Genomic DNA, 25,254 nt, shown 5'->3' with positions numbered 1-25,254 from the left:
TTTTGAATAAATATGGATATTGTTTTTTTCATGTAGCATAGAGGACTTTGTGGTATCGTTTTTCTTTAATTTGGTTTGCATAAGCATGGGAAGTTGTCCTTACATACAAAGGAAAACCAACATTAAAAATAAGACAAAAAGAAAAAAAAATCAATGAAATAACACATTGTTAAGAAGTAACATTTAAGAGGAAATCAAAGGAGAGGAGAACAGCTAAAAAGACTGTAAAAAAGATAAAGGACAAAGGATTTAAAAATTAAACAGAAGGGAAAAGATTAAAGAAGTAAAGGCAGAAAGCAATGCAGCAGGATTTAAGAAGCCAATAAAAAGGAAAGACATGCAGGGATGACAAAGGAATAACAAGGGCAAAGGAGAAACACAGTAATGAAGACAGGAATAAGAAAGCAAAGTAAAAGCAACTGTGATTTTAAAGCATGCTACAGGAAGTGTAAAATGTTAATGGGCTTCCTTCTTTAAATCTTTTTATTCTATTATTGACAAAAAAATCCTAGTCTTTATTTACTGCTAGTTTAGAATACAATTTTCCCTGTTCAGAGTAATAGCATGACTTAATCAAACAGGGACTGTCAACTTTTCTACTCCACATTTATCTCAGTTTTTTAGATTTTTTTATATTGCAACATGACGTCTGATATTTTTAGTAGTCTCATACAGTAACTTACAAGTTTTGGAAAATTTTGATTTCCAAAATCATTGTTTTGGTGAATTAAAAAATTTGTCATAATAGACATATTGAAACAGTGACATTTTTTAAATCATTAAAGATAATGGTACTTAACTAGAGCACTACCGACTGATAGAAAAACAATTGAGAGAACATTATTATTTGTCACACTTGTATGGAACTGCTTACATTTAGTAGGCAAGTTTAGGAAGATAGGTAACTGGCAAATTCCTGCAGAATGCATTTTAGGGGGACAAAGTGTTCATTTTAAATATAGACCATAATCATTCAAAAACAAAGTGTTATTTCATGTTTTCATAGGTACTAACTTGTTTCAAAAAGTAGCTAATAAATAAATGAAGAAATGTATTTTGATTTGCCAGAAGATAACCAAGTATTGCTCACTACTTTACAAATGCTATCACCAAATAAAAAACAATGCTATTCTTGGAATCTAAGACTCCATAAAAACCATTCATAATATTTGTACTTGAACTTATACACAAAAGGATCCAACATATGCATCTGAACATATCCTATTTGAAAAGTGGGCATTTAAATCAACAATCAAAAGTATTATAATTATGGTAGAGAATAAGCTACATTTCAAGATATAAAGGGGGAAGGTATAAAGCATATGCTATAAATAATGATAATATATCCAAGGACTTTGAGGAGCACTGTAGTACATAAGTAGGGATTGAAATTTCAAATATTAAGGTTAGGGCCCAGGGATAAAATGCACAATGAAATTTTTACTGAATGAGTAAATGAATATAAAGCAAATAAAATATTTCTGTCCCAATGCCTGTCATAGCCTTTCAGTTATTGTGATTATTTATTGAGAAATAGAGCATCCTTCATTGTATGGAAAATAGAATGTACTAATTTGACTGCAATGCATTTGAACTATACTTTTACTGTATTAAAATATCCCTTTCAGAGCCAGGAGTTTGACCTAGTGGTAGAGTGCTTGCCTAGCGTGCATGAACACCTGGGTTCGATTGCTCGGTACCACATACATAGAAAAAAGCTGGAAGTGGTGCTGAGGCTTAAGTGATAGAGCTCTAGCCTTGAGAAAGCCCAAGGACAGTGCTCAGGCCTTGGACTGGCAAAATAATAAATAAATAAATAAATAAATAAACCCTTTCAATTTAGACACAATGCAACATTAATTAAGAATGTGACAGTAAATATTAATACTATTAATTTTTTATGATAATATTTTACTTATTGATAACAGAAATACAAATTACTATATATGGGGGTAGGAGTATGGCCTAGTGGTAGGTTGCCTAGCAAGCTCAAAGACCTGGGTTTGATTCCTTAATACCATATACACAGAAAAAGCCATAGTGACACTGTAGATCAAGTTGCAGAGTGCTAGCCTTGAACAAAAAGTGTCCAAGGAGAGTGCCCATGTCCTGAGTTCAAGCCCCAGGACTAGCAAAAAAAAAAAATTACTGTATCTATCTATCTATCTATCTATCTATCTCTCTATCTATACTGTAGATAGAGAGATAGAGAGATATAGCTTTGTAAATTAACCTAATTATTTTTAAAATATAAAGCAAAGTTAGTGTAGCCACTTGGGAACACAATTTGGTATTTTCTTAAAAAGATAATACAGTCTCTGCATTCAAACTAGAAACAATACTGTGGGTCTTTACAGTTGAAAATTTATGTCAACAAAGACTTCTTTTTCTTCTTTCTTTCATTTTTTTTTTCTATATGGTTCATTGGCCTTGAACTCGGCCTGAGGGCTATCCCGGAGCTCTTCAGCTCAAGGCTACCACCTTACCCTTGACCAAGCCCCACTTCCGTTTTCTAGAGGTTAATTGGACATAAGAGTCTCAGGTCCTTTTGTACCCGAGCTGGCTTTGAACCTTGATCCTCAGATCTCAGCCTCCTGAGTAGCCACCGCACCCAGCTTGTCCACAAAAGTTTCTATTACAGAAATTGTAGTTATACATTTCAACACTTGGAAATATCAATATATTCTCAATCGGTGAGTGGGTAAACAAACTGCTCAATATACCTATAATAAAATTTCAATAATAAAAATAAATGAGGAATAAAACTATGAAAAGACATAGAGAAATTTTTGTTGCAATATAGATAAGCTAATGAAGTAAGTTTGAAAAGGCTACATACTCTACTATCCTAACTATTGACACTCTAAAATTAAAGGCAAAATAATAAAAAAAATAGTAAGTTCAGTTGGTGGGTAGGGAGCGAAAGGGGAAGGAGAGAGAGAGATGATCAGGACATTTTTTTTTTTCTTTTTGCCAGTCCTGGGCTTGAGTTGAGGGCCTGAACACTGTCCTTGGACTTTCTCAAGGCTAGAGCCTCAGCACCACTTCCAGGTTTTTTCTATGTATGTGGTACCGAGGAATTGAACCCGGGTTTTCGTGCATGCTAAGCAAGCACTCTACCACGAGGCCAAACTCCCATCTCCAAGACTTAGTATTTTTAACTGGAGAAGGTATATAGTTATTTATGGATGTCTTTTCATTGCATAAGCCATAAAATATTTTAGCTAAAGACTATTAAAAAACTACAAAGACAGAAAGTTCATGAAAAAAATGTAATAACAAAACTTATGGAGCTTTGAAAGCTAACACATGAGTCATAATTAGGTTAAGAAGACATTCAATACTAGAGACAAGCCATTAAACTTTAATTTGTACAATAGGGTCCCATATGAAGTGCCAGGTAATATACGTGTTTTTGTTGTTGTTTTTTGCCAGTCGTGGGGACTGAACTCAGGGCCTGAGCACTGTCCTTGGGCTTTCTCAAGGCTTGAACTCTACCACTTGAGCCACAGTATCACTTCCAGCTTTTTTCTATATATGTGGTACTGAGGAATTGAACCCAGGTCTTCATGTATTCTAGGCAAGCGCTCTTACCATTAGGCCAAATTCCCAGCCCTGGTAATGTATGTTATTTTAGAAGAAATAAGTCCTTACTGTTTCCTTTCTCCAACTCCACACACCCAGACAACAGTCTTTGACAATCCCAATCAGAAACGCTGAGAACGAAAGGAATCATTGCTAAAAGACCCCATCTTAATCTAAAATATTGAGACCCAACATATTAATGTCAAGAACAGAGGATCGGTGGAGCAGAAAGCCCACTCACCATCCTTCCAGTTAACCGTTTTCAGGCTCATTTTAATGCAAGGAAATCACTTCAAAACACTGTAAGTTACAGAGTAATTAAAACAGTTAACTTACCATATGAATAGATTTAGAATATTTACTTAAATCCGGACAACGCTGGTGGCATATTCTTGTAATCCTAGTTAGTCATGAGGCTGAGATCTGCAGAGCACAGTTTGAATCCAGCCTGTGCAGAAGACTGTGAGACTCATCTCCAATTAAGCACTTAGAAACCAGAAGTGGAACTGTAGCTCAAAATGGTAGAATGCTAGGCTTCATCAAAAGTGCCCAGGGACAGTACCCAGGCCCTGAGTTCGAGCCCCATGACTGATAAAATAATTTAGTTAAGATTTATAAATTGTCCTCTATACACAGTAGGATACAGGATGGATTTTTAAATATTTGTATGTTATATGCAACAGAAAAGAAGTTAAATAGGTTCCCATATGATTTAGGGTATATAGTAACGGAATGACTCAATCAGAAGATCAAAGAAACATGCAAAAGAAATAGTTTGGCTTAAGTTCAGGGCATGAAAGAGGATAATGTGAAACACAGAAAGAAGTTCAGTACATTTTATTTTTGCTTCTGATTTTCTGGGTGGTTTCCCTTGTCTTATAATCAATTATTACATTTTATTTCTGAATAACTGTGATTAAAAAGCTCTCAGCTGTAGATCATGAGTTACTCTGAAGGCTATGAAAAATATAAATGTTAAAAGGGAAATCTCATTTTCCATTGTCTCCTGAGATTATAAGTAAATAAACAAGTTCACACAGTCTAAAGAGTAAACCCTTTCTTAACTTCCAATTCATTCATTCATTTCAATCATTATTTGCAGATTTACAAAAGGGTAAGGCCTGTATTAGGCTCACACATCTACCATTGTAGTTTACAAAATGATAGGGACACATGAGCTTAATATTTACTTGTCTCAAAGAATTAGAAGGAAAGAGCTATGAGAAAGTACAAGAGAATAAGACAGCAAGGAGCAGGGTTACACAGGGTGTTCAGAGATGTCATCATTGAAAGCAAGACTCAATGGACAAGGAGCAAGCACACACAAGACACAAAGAGAGGGATTCTAAAAGGCGGAAATAATAAACACTGATGTCTTGACTCATGAAGAGTGTCTAGAAAGGAAAAGAACACCAGTGAGTGAGCAAATGCAGCAAGAGATTAGGTGGCATGGCTATAAACGGGCCCAACAGATGGCCTTCAAAGCCAAGTCCAGTAGTTCATAATCTTTTCCAGGAAGAATGAAATGTTTTGATCTTGGCAAGGGTTGTGATCATATTTATATTAAGGAGGAGCACCATGACTGTAATCTAAGTTATTAAATGATGGGCAAAACTGCTGCACATTAGGTCACACTATGAAGTGAGTTATTGAGTATGTAGTAAGTACAATAATTGGAAACCAAAGCAATTTATGGCAAGGCTTGGATATTAAGAAGCCAATGAACAGTTTCAAAGAATAATGAGTATACATACAATGTTAGTGGGGTATAGAATACTATGACATCATGCTTACTAAGTAATATCAGCATTAGTATTCAAAGAAAGAACTCTCTTCTGTGAGGAAGGCTTTTTAAAAATTACATAAAGGGCTTAACTTGCCGGGTTTTTTTTTGTTTTAAGTTAGTCAAGTTAAGCTCAAAGGTGAAAAAATTATGTTTTTGTAATAAAGGCAATGAGTCACATAAAGTACCATAGTATATTCAACAGATAGAGTTAATTGCAGAGACATAATTCCAAGTTCTAGACTTCTAACCTCCTGTGACTTTCATTAGTAAAATGTGTCTTGCAACATCTTTTTGCGAAATTATGCAAATGTATGTGGCATTCCAAAAAGCAATCTCCCTTCCAGCTTTACATATGTATTAAACATCATTGGAACTGCTAATTTTACTTTGTCTCAGTGAAGAATTTTGTGGTATATTATTTTCTTTTCTTCATGTTTCATATAAAACATCTCATTTCTACATATAAGTGAAATATTAAAGCTTCACACTAAGCCTTTCTTTAGCCACTCTCCAGTTCTATCAGTCTTGTGATGGTAATCAAGATGAACACTCGAATATATGTGGTGTTTATCCTATTCTTTTGTATATTTTTATTATCTCTAAGTAGTTGTACAAAGAGGTTGCCATTCCCCAAAACACATCTTCATCATTATAACCTTTTCAACATTCTCACCCTTCCATACCATATCTTAATTTTAGGTTTTATATATACATATATATATATATATGTCTTTTAACAAAGCAGTTTGTGTGTACAATGTATTTTGATATGTGCCGTCACTTCAAAATCTTGAAATTGCTTAACAATTAAGTAATTTTAGGTCCTACAAAAATAAAGAAAAGCAAAGCTGAAATGACTGGACTGAAGGTCTTTTATTCTTCTTAAACCATAGTGCCAAACACTTGTGTTCATTTTAAGGAAGATACATTAAACAGTCTAATAATAAAATCTGGAGAAAATTATCAGTGAAGACCATTGGGCTGTAAATGAATCTTAGAATGCTAAATGGTTTATTTCAAAACTAAAATCAAAGACTTGTATCAATAACATTCTTACTAAGGAGATATAACATTAAAATACCAAAATATGGTCTTTTAAATTTAATTTGGGAATGTGGCTTAGTGGTAGATGGCTTGCCTAGCTTGCATGAAGCTCTGGGTTTGATTTCTCAGTACCACATAAATAGAAAAGAATGGAAGTGGTGCTGTGGCTCAGGTGGTAGAGTGCTAGTTTTAAATGAAAAAAGCTCAGAGATAGTGCCCAAATGTTGAGTCCAAGCCCCAGGACTGGTTTGAAAAAAAGTAAATAAAATAAATTTGAAGTCAGGTGCATGGCTCATGCTTATAAATCCTAGCTTCTCAGGAGGCTGAGATCTGAGGATAGAGGTTCAGTCAGCCCAGTCAATAAAGTCCATGAGACTCTTATATCCATTTATTTTTTATTGTGATTAATAGAAGGGTTACATTATATTCACCAGATAGAAGGTGCATAACTTCACAAACATTGATACCCTTTTTCATGACATGGTCCCCATTTCCCTCCCAACCTCCCCCCACTCTTTTGATTTCCCCCCTTCCCTATCCAATTTCAAATAACCAATTAAGCACATATAAAATATATCAGATAACAAGATGAAAAATTTTAACAATATGAGATAACCAAGGGATGGCAAAAGAGATGAGAGATAATATAATACATTAAGGACAACAATCACTCATTATATGGCTTTTGTTTCCTTATCCTGGAGGTCCTTACATTTAGTGTCATACTATTTGGCCTTATGTCTCTAAATTTTGATCTATTGTAAATCTCTGGAGAGCCCAAGGTTTCTACTGATTATGACAAATTAGGGAGACTATTGGGCCATTAACTACTAGAGACATGATGCTGTGGCTCCAGGGGTAGGGAGGTAGCCTTGAGCTGAAGAGCTCAAGGACAATGCCCAGGAATTCCATCCCCACTACTGACAAACAAACAAACAAACAAATAAATAAATAAATTTGAATGTTGGGTACTTAGATTTACTCAGAAAAGAGGCTTTGTTTCCTTTCCTTTTTGTATATTTGAAGAAATTCACGACAGTAAAAAAAAAATCATAAAATTTACAGAAATGTGCCAGACACTGGTAATTCACACCTGTAATCCTAGGTATTCAGGAGAATGAAATCTGAAGATCATGGCTCAAAACCTAGCCCTGGCAAGCAAGTTCCTGAGATTCTTATCTCTATTTAACCATCAAAAAAGGCAGGCATGGATCAGTGGCTCACATGGTACAGTGCAATTCTTGAAAGAACAAAATTAATCAGAATCAGTGCCCATACCCTGAGTTCAAGCTTTAGAACTGGCACAAAAGAAGAAAGAAAAGAAGAGAAAAGAAAGGAAGGGAGGAAGAAAAGAAGGGAGGGAGGGAGGGAAGAAAGGAGGAAAGGTGAGAGAGAGAGATAGAGCGAGCGCGAGAGAGAGCCTTAGAGATTCTTGAGAATATTGGCTACATTTTTCTCAGTTAACAATTGGAATAACATCTTATATATTCTGTAGAGAAATAACACTAGTGTTATTTTGGCATGAGTCTTGACATGTCTAATGAAAACTACATACTTTGGCACGTTTTCCATAAGATTCCTGAACTAACTTGTTGCCATTGATTAATGCACTAATTGTACAGATAATGGCTGAATCCATACTATTGATAAATATTTTCTTTTCTCTACAAAGATTAGTGAGCAGTTCTTTAATTCCACAGTTAACATGGAAACCTTAAGCCTAAAAGCAACCTATTGAAAAACAAGAGTCAGCAAAGGCTGAACATTCTAACCTGATGTTATACATTTTAAAATATTGGTGCAAAAGTAGTGCCACACTTGAAATATTACTTAAATAGCATAAACTTGATTTCTAAACAGTTTCTTCAAAAATATACCAGTGCTTTTTAAAAAAAAAATTCCTTTACATGCACAGAGCTCAGTAGCTTGGACTTGTGTGCTGTGGACTTCTACCACCACACTGGATGCTGAAGATCACCGCAGGCAACCAGCAACTGCTGCATGTGTGGAATGTGCTCTTTGAACTGTACAAAAGCCTCAGCCTTCCCTGCATCCTGCAAACAAACACTGCCAAGTGCAATTATTTTCTACGATTTAACAGAATACAAGAGTTTCTTCTCCTTTCCACCCTGCACCCCACAAGTTCCCTAGTGCCAAGAATGGCCTATAATGCACACACTTATAAATGTAGGGGGGGGGATTTTTTCCCTAATCAAATTTAAATCTGTTTTAGTAGTATAATAGTTCCATTGAATATAATATGAAATTCAACAAGCACTATATCTTCTTTTGTGTATACGTTTTCAGAATTCTGTTTCTATAGGGGGATTCAAGGATTGAATGGGATTAGTCCTTTTTAATTATTTGACTGGGATCTTCAGCTTGAACTCTTTCTTACAGAAAAGGACAAACACAATAGTTGTTTATATTCAATTCACTTATCAAGGGGAAAAAAATCCTCATTAGAGCTAATAAGAATCTGTCTTTCCAAATGTGACTATTTGTTGGTCATCAAATGAAAATAAAAAGTAAAAGGTAAAATAAGTCTTCAGATAGAGTTAAATAAACATTTAAACTTATCTACTAGTTCAATGATAAAACAGAGCATTCATTTAACACAGACTGCTTTACTCACTAAGTCCTTGACATTGTGCGTACCTGAACATTTTCCTTTCTTAAAAAGATTATATAAAACCCAGTCCTGAAGCATTAGCTCCATTTTTTCATGTATGTTAATTCTTTCAACTGATGGTTTATGAATAATAAATATTAGCTGTATCGTCCTGTTTGAAAATGTTTTTAGTTTTCTTCCTAAAAGTAAATTACAAAGAGATAAAAAAAATTAACTATCAAATATAGCTTAATGTTACAGAATATGTCAAGAAAAGACACTTTATGTTAAGACACTTTTAGAGAAACTATAAGTAAGTTGAGAGGATCAAGTCACAAATCTATAAAGCACTTAGAGCATAAGGAAAGATATGAGATATATTTGCCCTGTTCTAGTGACATTTGGCTTCATATAATTACTGAGAGCCAGGGCATCTTGGGTTTTCAAAATGCAAGGCTCAATCTAACTGGCCTACAATTTGAGAAGTATCTTTTCATTTTATGTTTTACACACACACACACACACACACACATTTTTGTTATGGGAGTTTTACTTTGGTCTAGGCCTGAGCCCTGTCCCTGAGCTATTCAACTCAACACTAGCAGTCTACCACTTGAGCCACAGCACTGGTGGCACTGGTGGTTTTCTGGTGGTTCACTGGAGATGTCTCCTGGACTTTTGTGCCTGGGTGGCTTTGAACTTCGATCCCCAAATCTCAGCCTTCTGAGTAATTAGGATTACAAGCATGAGGCACTGGCACCTGGCTTTTATGTTACATTCTCAACTCCAGTGTTTTTCAAGTCATTTTTTTATCCTTGATTTCATGCAGCTTGTAATAATTAGGTCATATAGTACTTGATCTTTTAAGTGATACACTTGTTAAATAATGACTGAATCAAGAAAAGGATGGCCCAAGATTCAGTTTTAAATCAGACAGTCTTTTTAGCATCCATAGTCTTTATCAGTTTGGGAGAGGATAAAGGGAAGCACAGAAACAGTGAGACAGAGCGTGAATTAATTCAGCAGTGAGCTAAAGAGCTCAGGGACCACGACCAGTGCCTAGCCCCAGAGTTCAATCCCACGACTGACAAAAACAAAACAGAAAACCACAGTAGAGATTTATCTATCTATCATGTAAGCAAGGAGTACTTTCCAAACAAAGTGAAGGCCATATAGGATGAGGCTAAATGAAAGGACCTTCAGGATATGGAAACAAGAGCCATATACTGTGCAATTGTTCTTCTTAAAGTACTGTTAATCCTCATCTCTTTTGTTGTCCCTTGGTTATTCTCATATTATTACAGTAACTTACCTTGTTATCTGGTATATTGAATGTACGATTATACATTTATTTGAAATAGGAAAGGAAAGGGTGGAAAACAAGATGAGGTAAGGAGATGGAGGGAGGGAAAGGGGACAAAAACGTGAGAAGGGGTATCAATGTGTGTGAAGTAATGCACCTTCTATCTGGAGAATATAACTGTAACCCTTCTATTAATTACAATAAACTTTGGTTAAAGATATGGGTACTATACATGTAAAATTATGAGGAATCATTATATAAAGATACTTCTAAAGTGGAGTTCATAAAAAGCTTAGCAAGTGAGGGTTTTATGTGCATGATATACTTTAATGATTTATTTATTACACAAGAAATAACCCAGGTAAAATCTGCCAGAAGGCAGTGGAAGGGAATTATTAACAAGCTTGAAAGTTTAGGATCAAATGGATCATTTACCTATACATCCACTATTTAGTCTATAGAAATAATATTATGTTCAAAGGGCACAAGAAACAGAAGATTACAATTCACCTATCAATAAAGTCACACCTGACTAAAAACAATAAGAATGAGAAGTCAGAAATACTTCTTGAGAAAAGTGGAGAATTAAGAGTTAATACTTTGAAGACTGCTCTTCTCACATGGGTGAGGCCCTAGTTCAATTCCCAAAACAAACTGACCAGATAAAACTTGATCCCAGAGAGGCAAGCATGCTTTAGTTCTTCTAAGGAATTGTAGGTCAACAGGAAAAGCTTTTTGAATTTTATGTTACATTCAAGGAAAACAACAACAAAATATCAAGCAGAAGGGCAACTCTCATTACCCAGTGAGCTGCACAGAACAAAGACACCAAGAAGTAAAGGAGATCATTGCAGGGATTCAAGTGAACATTTTACCGGAGGGTTGTATCAATGAAATGTGCAGGAATGACCACATTGGAGATCTAATTTTGAAGATGGCATCAGTGAGACTCAGGAACACCTTAGTGTAAAGATGAGAAGAAAAAGGATATCCAGAATAACACTTCTAAGAAAGGCCCCTGAGGGTAAAATGGTGCTGGCTTTTGACAAAGACAGATAAAAAATACTTTAAGGAGGCATCCTTAAGATAGGTGGAGCAGGAGCTGGCAATGTCGTAAATGCATTCAATTGAGTCCAGTGACACATTAAAGGGATGTAAACAAACAAAATAATTGGTGATCAATTCTCAAAGTCACAGAAGTAGCAGAGAAATGGAAAGAATCTCTACATCAGAAACAGCAGTTCAAGGCTTAGGTATAAGTGAACTCATATAGTGACACTGATCAAAACACATTGTATACACGATCTGCTTTGCTATGTGGCACCTCCTTTGTATAACTACTGAAAGGTAGTAAAACATTGAGAAAAATATACAGTGTGAGAAGCAAGGGCAAACACATGAAGACAACTAAATTTACAAACTGGGCAGCAATTCACAGAGGTGACAAGAAGAGATTGAGAGAATGTGACATTAGATTATAAGATGATAAGGGCAACTATTCAGCAATATTGAAGTATTAGGGGAAGACAAATGACTGACAATTGTAGACTTATTAATAACATTTTTGTGAACTATCAAGTTCATTATAGCATTTAACTATGATATTTTAGTCTATTCCTTACAAAAATATTGGCATAATGAAATTAAAAGAAAAAGGAGGATGGAGGACTGGCAGAAAAATATTATGAATCTTTGGTAAACTAAAAAGGAGATACTTGGGGGTATTTACTTGCATCCATTGTATTTATTCCAATTTTCTAGCATAAATTCTCAGCAAAGGTTCAAGGAACTCATCAACATTAAGAACATTCAGTCCTATCTTGGCAGAAAGGAGGTTGGATTGAGAGTCAAAAATACAGAAAAGGAAATGTATAGAGATTACAGCTTGGCGGGTGGGGGGTGAGATGAGCAAAATCAATCTAACACTTTCAAAGCATATTTACCCAATAAAAAAACATAATTTTTATGTAATCATTAAAAGAGGTCCAGTAGTTTAGCCTAGTGCTTACCTGCATTGCACAAAGACCCAGGTTCGATTCCTCAGTACCATATATATAGGGGAAAAAAACAGAAATGGTGCTGTGGCTCATGTGGTATAGAAAGCCAGATAGTGCTCAGGCCCTGAGTTCAAGACCTAGGACTGGCAATATATATATATATATATATATATATATATATATGAAATACGGTTTTTTTCATTCTTTCTTTTCTTCTTATCTTTCATTTCTATAGAACTACATTTTTTTCTTTTTTCTTTTTTTTTCCTGTATGGGGCTTGAACTCTGAGCCTGATTGCTGTCCTTGAGCACTTCGGCTCAAGGCTACCCCCTACCCCTGGGCCTGGGTACTGTCCCTGAGCTCTTTAGTTTAAGGCTATTGCACTACCCCTGAGCCATAGTGCCACTTCCAGTTTTCTAGTGGTTATTTGGAGATGAGTTTCATGGTCTGTAGTGCTCGGGCCTGGCTTCGAACCGCAAGCCTCAGATCTCAGCCTCCTGAATGTCTAGAATGATAGGTTTGAGCCACCATGCCTGGCAGAGCTACTTTTGAATTGATTAACTGAAGTTATTTTTATCAAGTAAAGCCATAAAAGATATGAGCCACACAATGTCTACACAGTCTTTTCAACATAACCTTTCTCAGAAACGTATCTCAAAGCTAAGAACTAAAATTCATCTTCCACTTTGGCAGAAATAGACATCCCATTTTCTGAAAGACAACATTGAGATTAGTTCAATTACCAAATAGTTTATTGAAAGCAGACTCTCAATACCACTGCAAGTTTTGGAGATACGAAAAAGAACAATGAAGGCTGGAATTCAAAACTGTAAGATTTGGAAAGTAAAATGAGATCCAATAAGACTAATTCTTGAAGTCTAGTAGAAAATGGTAGTTATTATTTTAAGGTATTTATATATTATTGTCAAGTGAATTGATATTCTGAAATTTGAGGAATTATGTTTCCTAGTAATTCAATTCCCAGACTTAAATGCAAAGAACCAGAAGCAAAATAATAACAACTGTGTAGCTTAATCGCAAGATGCTTAAACTGTAAGAAAAATAATGATAGATAGACATGCCATAGAAATGTCTTTAAAATGAACACAGAAACCAAAACTATCTTCTAATAATAAGCTAAGTATAAGACATTTGGAAAAAAAGGTAGTGTTAATGAAATGCTTAGTAAAAAAAATCTACTTATACAATTTTACTCTGAAAAATAATCATATCTGCATTCATTTAGAGTCAAAATTTGACTGTAGTTTGTTAATAGCCAATGCATTTGTTTGTGCATATAAGATTGTATGGATATACATAATGAAAAGGAGGGTGAGCAAAGGACCAAAAGATACTCTCATAACATTATGTATTACTCCTCTGAACAAACACAGAAGAGGTTGCCTAAGTCAAGACTAATTAAGAATCTGAGGGAAAATGGCAATGAGGAAAAATGGGAATTATTTTAAAATTGTAACTAATTAAGTTTCTTTCTCAGAAAAATGCTAACCCATTTCACCAACAGTGTTAAATTCATGAACCCATATTCAAGGTCTTCCTTTGGTTATTCTACAACACTAACAATAAACATCTTGGTGTTATCTACTGAGAATACAAAAGATCCTGCTACTTTCAGAAAACTCAATAGGAGCAACTACATCAGCTTTTGGTTCACTGCACTAAACTGCTTAGAATCAAATCCTCACTAAGAATGTAAGAGTTTTTAAATTAATTAATCTAATTATGTAAATTGTCTAAATTATCTTGGTAAGCAATGTCACTCTGATGAAAAATCAAGATCAAAACATATGCGGTAACTAATACATTTAACAGCTACTTAAAGATAGTATTTTTAAAAGCTGCAAAAAATAAAGAAATAAAAAAGCACTTCAAGTCAGATGTCAGTGACATGGGTCTATAATACTAGCCAATCTGGAGGCTGAGATCTGGAGGCCAGCCTGGGCAGGATAATCTGTGAAGGTCTTATCTCCAATTAACCAGCAAAAGCCAGAAGTAGAGCTGTAGCTCCAAGTGATAGAATGCCATCCTTGAGAAAAAAAATCACAGGGACAATCCTTAGAGGGAAGGAAGGGAGGAAGGAAGGGAGGAAGGATGGAAGGAAGGAAGGAAGGGAGGGAGGGAGGGAGGGAGGAAGGAAGGGAGGGAGGGAGGAAGTAGGGAGGGAGAGGGGAAGAGGAAGGGTGGGGGAAGGAGGGGGAAGGGGGAAGAGAAGGAGTGTGGGAGGAGTACTGGGTATATGGGTTAAATAGTAGAGCAGCAATTGCCACATGAGCTAGGCTGGATTCAGTATGGGGGGGAGAGAAAGGGGGGAGATCTATTTTGCACAGAAAATTGGTTATAGCTAATTATATATCATTACTTGAAAAATTGCCAAAAATAAATTTTGAATGTCCTTATTAAGGAAGGGAGAGAGAGACAGAGACAGAGGGAGACAGAGACAGAGACAGAGGCAGAGAAACACAGAGAGAGATACACACATAGAGAGAGAGGAGACAACATAGCAACTATGGAAAGGGAGACCCTACACAAAAAGTAACCATCCAGAAACAGGGCTGTGTGTTTGACACAGTGATAGAGAACCTGACTGGCAAGCATAAAGTCCCAAGTTCAAATTTAGTACTATCAAATAAAGACAAGCCAACAACAGAAAAATGAATATGTGAAGCAATGTACAAATTAAATAGGTTGATTTAAAGAAAACATAATGCTATATATGACAACTTATAAAAGCTCAAAAAATAATAATAATTCAGGGTCGGGAGTTTGGCCTAATGATAGAGTGCTTGCCTAACATGCACAAAGACCTGGGTCTGATTCCTTGGTATCACATACATAGGAAAAGCCAGAAATGGTGCTCTGGCTCAAGTAGTAGAGCTCTATCCTTGAGAAAGGCCAAGGACAGCTTTCAGGCCCCAAGTTCAAGCCCCAGCACTGGCAAAAAATAATACTAATAATACAAATGGAAGACATTATCATTTAAAGCTTTGATCTTTCTACTACAAGAGAAACTTTAGAGAAATTCCCAATGAACACAGAAGATATATAGCAATATGTTCATTGCAATATTATTTGAAGGAGTAAAACATAAAATAATGACATTTTTATTTACTGCAGAATCGATTTTAAAATTGGCCTTATATGAGGCCAATGGTATAATTAAGTTAAAAAAAAGTAAATTACTTCCCACCAATGTGTCAAAGATGAAAAGGCAAGCTGAGTATTGACAACATGTGACTCAAACATCCTAACACTAGAGGTTGGAAGGCAAATGGGGATGCAGCATTTGGTTTAGAAGATTACATGGGTATGATGATCAACATGGATATGCAATCTAGGGTACAGTAACCTGGCACTATTGCTATGGTATAGCTGTCCTATAAGAAGAAACTTACTCCACATTATACAGATATGCATAGCACATGAGACACTACCAGGATGATCTTCAAAACCTTAGAAAGTGAATCTGGATACTTCAAGAAGAACACATATTTTAAACACAATTTTGAAAGAAAACATTTTTTCTCAGAAAGTCAGTTGTGATATGATGCCATTCATACAGAATCTTAAATCACACAAAAACTAAAAGGTATAAGAATGTAACTAAAGATTTGTTTCATGGCAAGACATAATTTTGAGGAGGAATGCAAACCAATATGACAAGCCCTTACTATATTTGTGGTACCATATGTCTTCTAAGAGTGAGCTCTAAAGAAAACAAGCATGAACTTAATCTGAAAAATTTAGATGGATAATCCTTGTATATGTTATACATGATATAAGAAGGGAACAAATAACTAGTGGGTAGGGACAGGACAGGGAAAATCCAGACATTTCCTAAGCATCACTGTACTCATAACCTGCTTAGGGAATTGTAACCCTTTTATGCAACTACTTAATAATGACAATTTAGAGATGTGGAGCCATTCTATACTATTTCTCTGTGTTCAGAATATTTTTTAAAGAATACAGATCAGAAACAATGACTTTGAAGTGGAGAGTGAAGAGATTTTTATACTTATATTCTGAGAAAATAATTCTCAACCAATTTGCTGAGATCAGAAGATTAACATATGCTTTTTTCATATCTTGAGCTATCTGAGATGGCTGGTGTGTGTTTATTTTGGATAAAGCCTTTAGTTCTCAATATATTTAATGCCTTTGAATAAACATAAAATATATCCTATCTATAAAAACAGTATTTCATTATTACATTACACAATCTGGGAAGATTTCACATAACACAGTAACAAACTCACCACATTTCATATAGATATAGATATAATCCCAAACTCTTATACTTCTCCTTAATGTCATTACCCCTGGCTTTCATCAGCAGTGAGCAACATACTCTGTAACTACTCCTCAGCTTCACAAATTTAGATCAAAACTGCATCCACTAAGAAAAGGTAGGCATTCCTGGAGTGCTCAGTCCCTAGTCTCAGATAACACCCTGTATCAGTAGATTGGAAATAACCTCAAAGGGAAGTTAACTAATAGATGGACCAGATACATTTGCACATTACAATGCATGTGTATTAATAAGAAGTTTGTCTCAACCAATGCATTTTTATATCCTGATAAGACAAGAAAAAATACAAATAATGACTTTCCAATAGAATTTAAAGCTTTTGTGGTAAGCAGCAGCTAAATGTATTTTATTCTGCATTTAAACATTTGATTTCAAGACTGATAGTCACAAGACAGTATGTTGGAAATGAACTTTACAACGGCGGGGGGGGAGGACTGGGAAAGAGGGAAAGTGGGAGAAAATGTGGGAGGGGAGAACAATGTTCGATGAGAAATGTATTCACTCCTTATGTATGTAACAGTAATCCATCTGTACATCACCCTGAAAATGAAATTAAATTTTAAAAACTGATTTCTTTGTTCCAACTCTCCTTTTATTATCTGAGAACAGACAAGTAAGGTTTAAGTATCATAATTTAGTTAGTAGTAGTCAGCAGTAGCAAGACATGAGCTCAGTAAAGACAGTTGGGAAAGACACACAGGTTATTAGACTATAAATAGCATTCTTGCTTAAAGAAATAATGTAGTTATTACGGGAAGAGGGAGTATTACATTTCATTTGCTTTAATTTTTGTCCTATATAGACCCCAGATAGTTATAGTGAAAGCTTAAAAATTTGCAAGCAATTGGGATCTTGTGATTCATTACAAACTTAATCATACAAGCATGAGAATTTTTTTAAAGAAAGTTTCCACTCAAACCTCACAAAAGTCAAAACTGACAGTTTTCTTTTCAAACATTTTACAAGCAATCTATCTTGTTATGTGTATTTCCTTACATCTTCTCAAGAAACCAGTGCCCAGCATTAGGCACTTTATCATGTGGTAATAGTCAATAGTTCTTTGAAGGACACACTGAGGAAAAGAATCATGCAACTTCCTTCTGTGAATTTGTAAAAGAACACAAACATCTATCTAATGTAGTCACACAATACTAGGTAATAAAGAATTTCCATGTGAAGTAGGATCCCAAGTATTTCCTGATATTAGGATATTTCCAGAATGATTCTGTGCTTCAAAATGTACATATACAATAAATAACAAAATAAAACATTATACAATACTGTGCATGTATATTTGCAACACACAAAAATACACATATTGATGTATATGCACATACACAGATACAGGCATACACATACACTTAGAGAAAACAAGAATTTTAGCATTAAGTAAATGCCTGCGTATGTCAAATATTTTTCAAAGTTGATCATTTGACCTTTACAAAGTCCTATTAAAGAAATTATTATCACTTATTTCCCACATGCAAAACTTACCCATAATCAGTATAAATTGCAAGTGGCAGAGCAAACATTTGAACCAAGGTCTGTCAGATGAAACATGGGGCTCTTTCCTCTACAGCATGCTTAAAATAAGTTTGGGGAAGATGCTAAGCATTGCTTTATGCCTCTTTAACACAGAAATTCATTCTGGCAGGAGGAAGAAGTATAGCTACTTTTTAAAACAAAATCTGATTTTATTCCCAAAAAATCAATATGGCAAAGGAAAAGTTGCTATGAAGATAATTCTTAGTTGAATATGTTCAAAATGTAATTCCTTGGTAATCTGGTCTTTGGCCAAGACAAATCAAAATCATAGATATTTTACAAATGCCAAGTTTTTAGAGAAACAAAAAAAATAAATGCAACAGCAACAGATGCATTCTCCCTCGACATTTGTGTTGAGCCTAGCTATATCCAGAGCCCAAAGATAAGGGGGAATTTTATATTTCATTTTTATGAATAATAAATTTCTGGTTTCTCTTAATGTCATCCAGCTAAATAAGTTTATGTTCACAACTTGAAAAATATGAAAAATTAACCCAATGCAACTATTGAGAATAAAGAGAAGAAAGTAAGAAATAAAAATACTAAAAGAAAAGAATTGGAGGGAGGGAAAAAAAAGAAGAGAAATTTGGGGGCAGGGAGAAAAAAACTATACTATCTGATACTTTAAAAAATAAAATTAAAAGTATAGCCACTGCCAGTGGCTCATATATGTATTCCTAGCTACACAAGATCCTTGTTCAAAGCCAGCTTTGGCAAGAAAACCCATGAAATTCTTATCTGTAATTAATCAGTAAAAAGCCAAAAGTGGAGCTATGGCTGAAGTGGTAGAATGCTAACCTTGAGTGCAAAAGGAAGAGCTTTTAGGTCCTGATTTCAAGCCCTAGAACTGGTGCAAAAGAAGAAGACAAACAGAAAAGTATCTCCATTAAGGAAAGAATTGAGTATCTTTTTTCATATATTTTACAATATTTCATATCTGACATAAATGTGCAAAATTGTGCCCCACATGAAAAATTAAATTTTTCTGAGGAAAAAAGATGAGTAAATAAATTAAAATAAGTAAGGAAGGAAGGCCAGATGTGCTATTGCATGCCTGTAACCCCAGATCTCAAGTTTGAGGCCAGCCTGGGATATTAGTGAGACCTTGTCTAAATGTATTTTAAAAGCATCATGAATAACTCTACTCAATGAAAATAAGGAGTTTGGTATCCACTACTACTGGATGAATATTTTTAATATTTCCTGTAAGAAAATCTTATTTTTAAAGTTTGAAGTGGAAATGTTTATCTTAAACACAATTTCATTCTACGTAACTAAGTTTCCAAAATGACATATATACAGGGATTTTCCTCTATGGATATTAGCATTTTGTCAAAATAAAATGCAGTGCTTTATGATAACACAAAGAAATAATTTTAAAATGAAATTTTAGACTAAGAGTGTTGGTTGTTATTTATGAAACCACTACACATGAACTAGAGATTCAGAGAACTAAAATTGGAGGCTAGTCCTAACCAGGTAATTTTGAGTCTCTATCAGAAGTTAGTGAGTCTCCTTTTCAACCAGCAAGCTAGGAGTAGACAACATAGTTGGAATCACAGCCCTGGTAGAGGCATAGGGTTATCCCTCTCTGAAAGTCCACATTAGGCAAACTACAAGAACAAATTGAAACAAAACAAAACACCAAACAAAAATGTCTGGGACTACATTCCAAGGGTTATGAATATCTGCCTAGCATGGTTCTGAATTAAAGCCCAAGTACTAAAAGTCAATTAAATAAACACACATATTCATTCTTTTTTAACTTTGAACAAGCATTGTAAGTCATCTGAAAGTATCTTACCTGATCTCAGAATCTTAGTAAATACAATATTTGAGATTGTCTTCATTGCTTTTAACTATGAATTGTACTAGGCATATCAAAAAGTTTTGAGAAAAAAAAAAGATGCACAGCCCACTATTTTGGTTTTAATCGATCATACTTTCCTTTCCACAGAAGGTTCAGCTTTACAAGGAAATAAGCAGAAATCACAGTGAGGCTCATATACATGTCCCTCCCATCCCAACCCCTACACTCTTCCCTCTACTACAAGGACTGGGAAGCTTTACTAAGGCTGAGTGTTATTATGGTGGGCATTTGGATCCTTGATAGCCTATATTAAAAGATTATGTTAAATTAAGACCTAGAGTTACATTGGGATTCATTTTCGTTTCTTTATGCTTTATAGGATTTAACAAATACTAAAATCATAGGGTCATGTACACTGAATTCACTAATCTGACCATCATCTGGTTGCCTATAGTTTTGTCTTTTTCAGCGAATCACGAAATTGGAACCACAGGCTATGTAAACTTCACTGATTGTCTCCTTCACTTGAAAATGTGCATTTGCAATTTGGTGGTTTCTTCCCCCTTCCCCTCCCACATCCATGGCATAATTCTTTTTATGAAAGCATAATATCCCACCATATGAGTATATCACAGTTTACTGTCCATTCACTTACTGATGGCTATCTAGGTTGCTTAACAAAAATCAGTCTGGTTAAACCTACTATAAATAGGAATGGTTACATGGCTCTGTGTTAGAATGAGTGCTTTGCCCTAGATTCAATCCCTAGCACAATGAAAAGAGTAGAAAGGCATAGGGGCAATAAGTATTCTCATGTAAAATTTTAGACAGATTTCAGTTTTTTTTCTTTTTCATATTTTTTATTGTAATTAATAGAAGGGTTACATGATATTTGCCAGATAGATGGTGCATTAATTCCCATACATTGATACCCTTTCACATGTCAGTTTTTAACTACTCTGAGTCTGTATACTAAATGCAGTTGCTGGATTCAATGGTAAAATTATGTTCAAGTGTCTAAACAAACTGTTTAAGTCTCTTCCAAAATACAGTATTTTTCTGTATTCTCATCAGCAATAAAAGCAAGAGTCTTCAATGCTTTACCCTTTTTATCATTGCTTATTATGAACAGTGGTAAGGGATTTAGGCCTTTCTAATAGCTTCAGTGTTAAACCTTTTTTTTTAAATTTACCCCTTCTTGAAGGCATGCAGTATTAAGTATTTTAGATGCTTATGTACACCTGCATAACATCCTTATATGTTTAGAGGTCTTTCCCAGCTTTTAATTATGTTATATTTTCTGAGTATTGACTTTAAGTTTTCATGATTTGAATGCAAATCCTTTATCAGACACATGTTCCATAAATATTTTCTCTCTGTCAGTAATCTACCCTAGTCTTTTACTAGTAGTATTCTTAGGGATGAAGGTTTTACATGTTAATAAGATCTTAATTTGTCATTTTTCCTTCATAGATCATACTTTTGGAGTTGTGTCTAAACTGCCATCACCAAACCCCAAGATACTTTGATTTTCCTCTACATTTTTCTTCTAATTTTACATTTAGTTCTATGATCCATTGTCAGTTCATTTTTGACAAAGGTAAAAAAAAGTCTGTGCCTGGATCTGCTTTTTTTTTTTTTAGAAAAACATGTTGTAGCTAGTGTTCCATTTGTTGAAAGGACAGCCCTTTCTCCACTGAATTGCCTTTGCTCTTTTGTCAAAGATAAGTTGACTATGCTTGTGTGAGTCTATTTCAGAGCTGTCTATTCTGTTCCAGTGATGTATGTGTCTATTCTTTCAACAATGCCACATTATCTTGATTACTGTAGCTTTATATTAAGTCTTGAATTTAGGGAATGTCAGTCCTCTGACTGTATTTTTCTTCAGTATTGTGTTGGATATTTGAGGTCTTTTGCCTTTTCATATAAACTAAAGAATCAGTTTGTCACTGTTCACAAAAGAAATGGCCAGGATTTTGACTAAGATTGTGTTGAATCAATCCATGAATTAAATTAGGAAGAACATCTTAAAATTATTGAGTCCATCTACCCATTGGCACATAATATCTCTCTACTTATTAAGAATATCTTTGATCAGAGTTTTCTTGATAATTCTAGAATTGGTCTTATACATACTTTGTTAGGATGATAACTGAGTATTCATTTTTGATGCCACTATAAATAATGATGTGCTATTAATTTCAAATTTCAGTTTTCATTACTGGTGTACTGAAAAAAAATGGCTGATTTTTGGATACTAATCTTGCCTTCTGCTTCTACTGATGAACAGAATTTTCTTCAGTATGTATAGTTCACACTAAATATTTAGTTTTCAATAAATTATGATCAAAGATATTCATATCTGATCACAGGATTTAGTGGACTATAAGAATTTAATCATTTTCTGTATTTGTTTCAGTTCTGTGTTGTTGTTGTTGTTGTTGTTGTTGTTGTTGTTGTGTCTTTGGAAGTTTCTATGTAAACAGTGTTTCTTCATCCTTCCCATTCAGAGTGACTTTAATTTTCTTCTCTCTCTCTCTCAGTCACTTGTCTGGCCTCAGAACCTGGGCACTGTGGCTGAGCTATTTTTTCTCAAGACTAGCTCTCTACTAAGTTGCTGAGATATTTTTTCTCAAGACTAGCTTTCTACTACTTTGAGCCACAACTCCACTTTAGGTTTTCTGGTAGTAATTTGGAAATAAGAGTCTCATGCACTTCATTGCTGTGGCTGGCTTTAAACTGTGATCTTCAGATCTCAGTCTCCTGTGTAGCTATGATTACAGGCATGAGCCCCAGCACCCTGCTTGTTTTCTTGTCTACATTATTACGTAAGGTAGGATTTCTGGTAAGATGTTAATTTTAATTGACGATTTTATCTTAGTGAAAAAAAATCTCATTTCTGACTAATGGTTTTTTATAAAGCAAGTATCTTCATTCAAAAACTGCTCAGGTGTTGGGGGCCGAGTAATGCCCTGTCTAATAACTTTCTGCTGGGGCTTGTAGTAGGGATAAAACACGTGGACCTCTTTGTCCTGTCCATCTTTTATAATGATAGGCTCCCGCACCCAATATTAGGAGGAGGGATTTGGGGAATAAAGAGAGAGATCTTCCTGCCTTGATGAAGCTGCCTGATGTCTCTGTTCGTGCTCCAGGGTAAGAAGGCTGAGTGTGGGAGAACAGTGGGCCCTTTCCTCTCAAGGCTTGGACTGGTTGGGGTGTGTTTTTCCCCATCCCCCCTACTAGTAGAGAGGGACTGGGGACGAAGGACCCCGACACTCAGGGGAACAAAGAGAATATTCTCAGCATGAGTCTCCTGAAACCCTCAACTCAATTTACCACCTAACTATAGCTTAACTGAAATCTTAATTTTGTTACAATTACTTTTATATTTATTAACAAAACAGTATAAATTTGAGCCTATACACAAAACTAATCAGGTAGTATCCTTTGTGTGTCTAGGATTTTTCATCAACATTATGTTCTGAGATTGTTACATTATTGTAGCTATACTTCATTTCCTCTACTGCTAAAACAAGATCTGCAATATTTTACCATGAAGGAAATATATTCCAATCCTTCAACAACCTCAAGCTAATAACAAGGAGGTCTCTAGTTATTCACCAAATTTGAAGAACATTATAAAGTTTCATCTCAAATTTTTTGTTTATGTTTTGTTTTTTTTTTTTGATTTTTTTTTTTGCCAGTCCAGGGTATGACCTTAGGACCAGGACACTGTCCTTGGGCTTTCTCAAGGCTAGCACTCTACCATATGAGCCATAGCACCACTTCCAGTTTTTTATTTTGTGTGTGTGTATTTGGTATCAAGGAATCAAACCCAGGGCTTCATTCATTCCACACAAGCACTCTACTACTAGGTCACACTCCTAAACCTCATCTCACTTTATAATAATAAAAATTAAATTTTAGCCAGAAACCAATAACTCAAACCTGTCCTTCTAGCTACTCTGGAGGCTGAAATCTGAGAGTTGTGGTTCAAGACATCACCCAGATTAGTTGTAACATTCAATTAATCTCAATTCCAAGTTCCAAACAATTACATATTTTGTAGAGAAAAAAAGTATTTAACAAAAATTTATAGAACTAAAAATAAATATAAAAACAAAATATATAACAAAAATTTCAGCCAGGTCGGTGGCTCAGGCCTATAATCCTAGGTAATCAAGAGGCTGAGATCTGAGGATCTAGGTTCAAAGCCAGCCTTGGCACCAAAGGACCTGAGACTTTTTAAAAAAAATTTTTTTCATATATTTTTATTGTAATTAATAGAAGGGTTACATGCTATTTGCCAGATAAAAGGTGCATTAATTCACATACATTAATACCTTTTCACATGTCTTGGTCCCCATTTCCCTCCCCCCAGGACCTGAGACTCTTATCACAAATTAGCCTCTAGAACAGGAAGTGGGGCTTGACTCAAGGATAGGGTGGGAGCCTTGAGCTGAAGAGCTCAGAGACAAGTGCCCAAACCGAGTTCAAGCTCCATGAGCCGCAAAAAAAAAAAAAAAAAAAAAAAATTCTATGACAACTCAGAAAATCTGAACGTTACAAGACAGAGAGTGTTTATGACTTACATTCGGATCATTAGATCTAATTCTCTTCTAGGACCAAGGAGTCTTGCTTATATTGATAAGGATCCTTTCTCTCCTTTCTTCCTCTTTCAGAATGTCAGGACAAAACATCAATAGATGTCTATTATGGATTTGTCTAGGGAAGGAAAATATAGTTTAAATCAATTATTATGAAATGCATGCAACTAGTTTTCTTTTTTGTTCTTTTTTTTTTTTTTTTTGTGGGTCCCGGGACTAGAACTCTGGGCTATTTTCTTAATGTGCTGAGACATAGAACACCCTATGATTTTCGATTGAATCTAAGGTAAATACAAATATAGGAATTGTCATTTTGAACATTACAATACATAAATTAGTAAATAACATTATTATTTTAGTACCTCTTAAAGAAATCCATCTATCTTCCTTCTCATATATCTCAGTATAGCTAAAGAAAATTCATATTCAAAATCCAAACAACTAGAAAAGCTTACTCAAATGTTTTTCTAAAATACTTTTGCAAACTTGTGAGTTTGAACGGACTGGAAGAGATGATAAAATATTAAATATTTTTATCCATTCATCTTAACATCTTAGGGGTGAAAAAATTACAGAATGATTGGAAAAAAGTGTAAAAAAAATTAATGGAATAATAAAAAGAGATAACTCTAAGA

General features: G+C 34.8%; 1 protein-coding gene across 1 annotated transcript in view; it reads right to left on the bottom strand.

The window, feature by feature from the left end:
• Foxp2 (forkhead box P2) overlaps positions 1–24,721 on the bottom strand; it is a 437,066-nt gene extending 412,345 nt beyond the window's left edge. The window contains exon 1 of the mRNA XM_090333180.1: positions 24,605–24,721. The gene's annotated coding sequence lies outside the window, so the exon portion shown is untranslated. The remainder of the gene's footprint in view (positions 1–24,604) is intronic.
• Positions 24,722–25,254: the final 533 nt, after the last annotated feature.

The sequence above is a fragment of the Megascapheus bottae genome, chromosome 5 (assembly GCF_031878675.1).
Source record: "Megascapheus bottae isolate mThoBot1 chromosome 5, mThoBot2.hap1, whole genome shotgun sequence".
NCBI lineage: Eukaryota > Metazoa > Chordata > Mammalia > Rodentia > Geomyidae > Megascapheus > Megascapheus bottae.
Note: the sequence above shows the minus strand (reverse complement) of the source record. Positions and strands in the feature narration are given on the sequence as shown.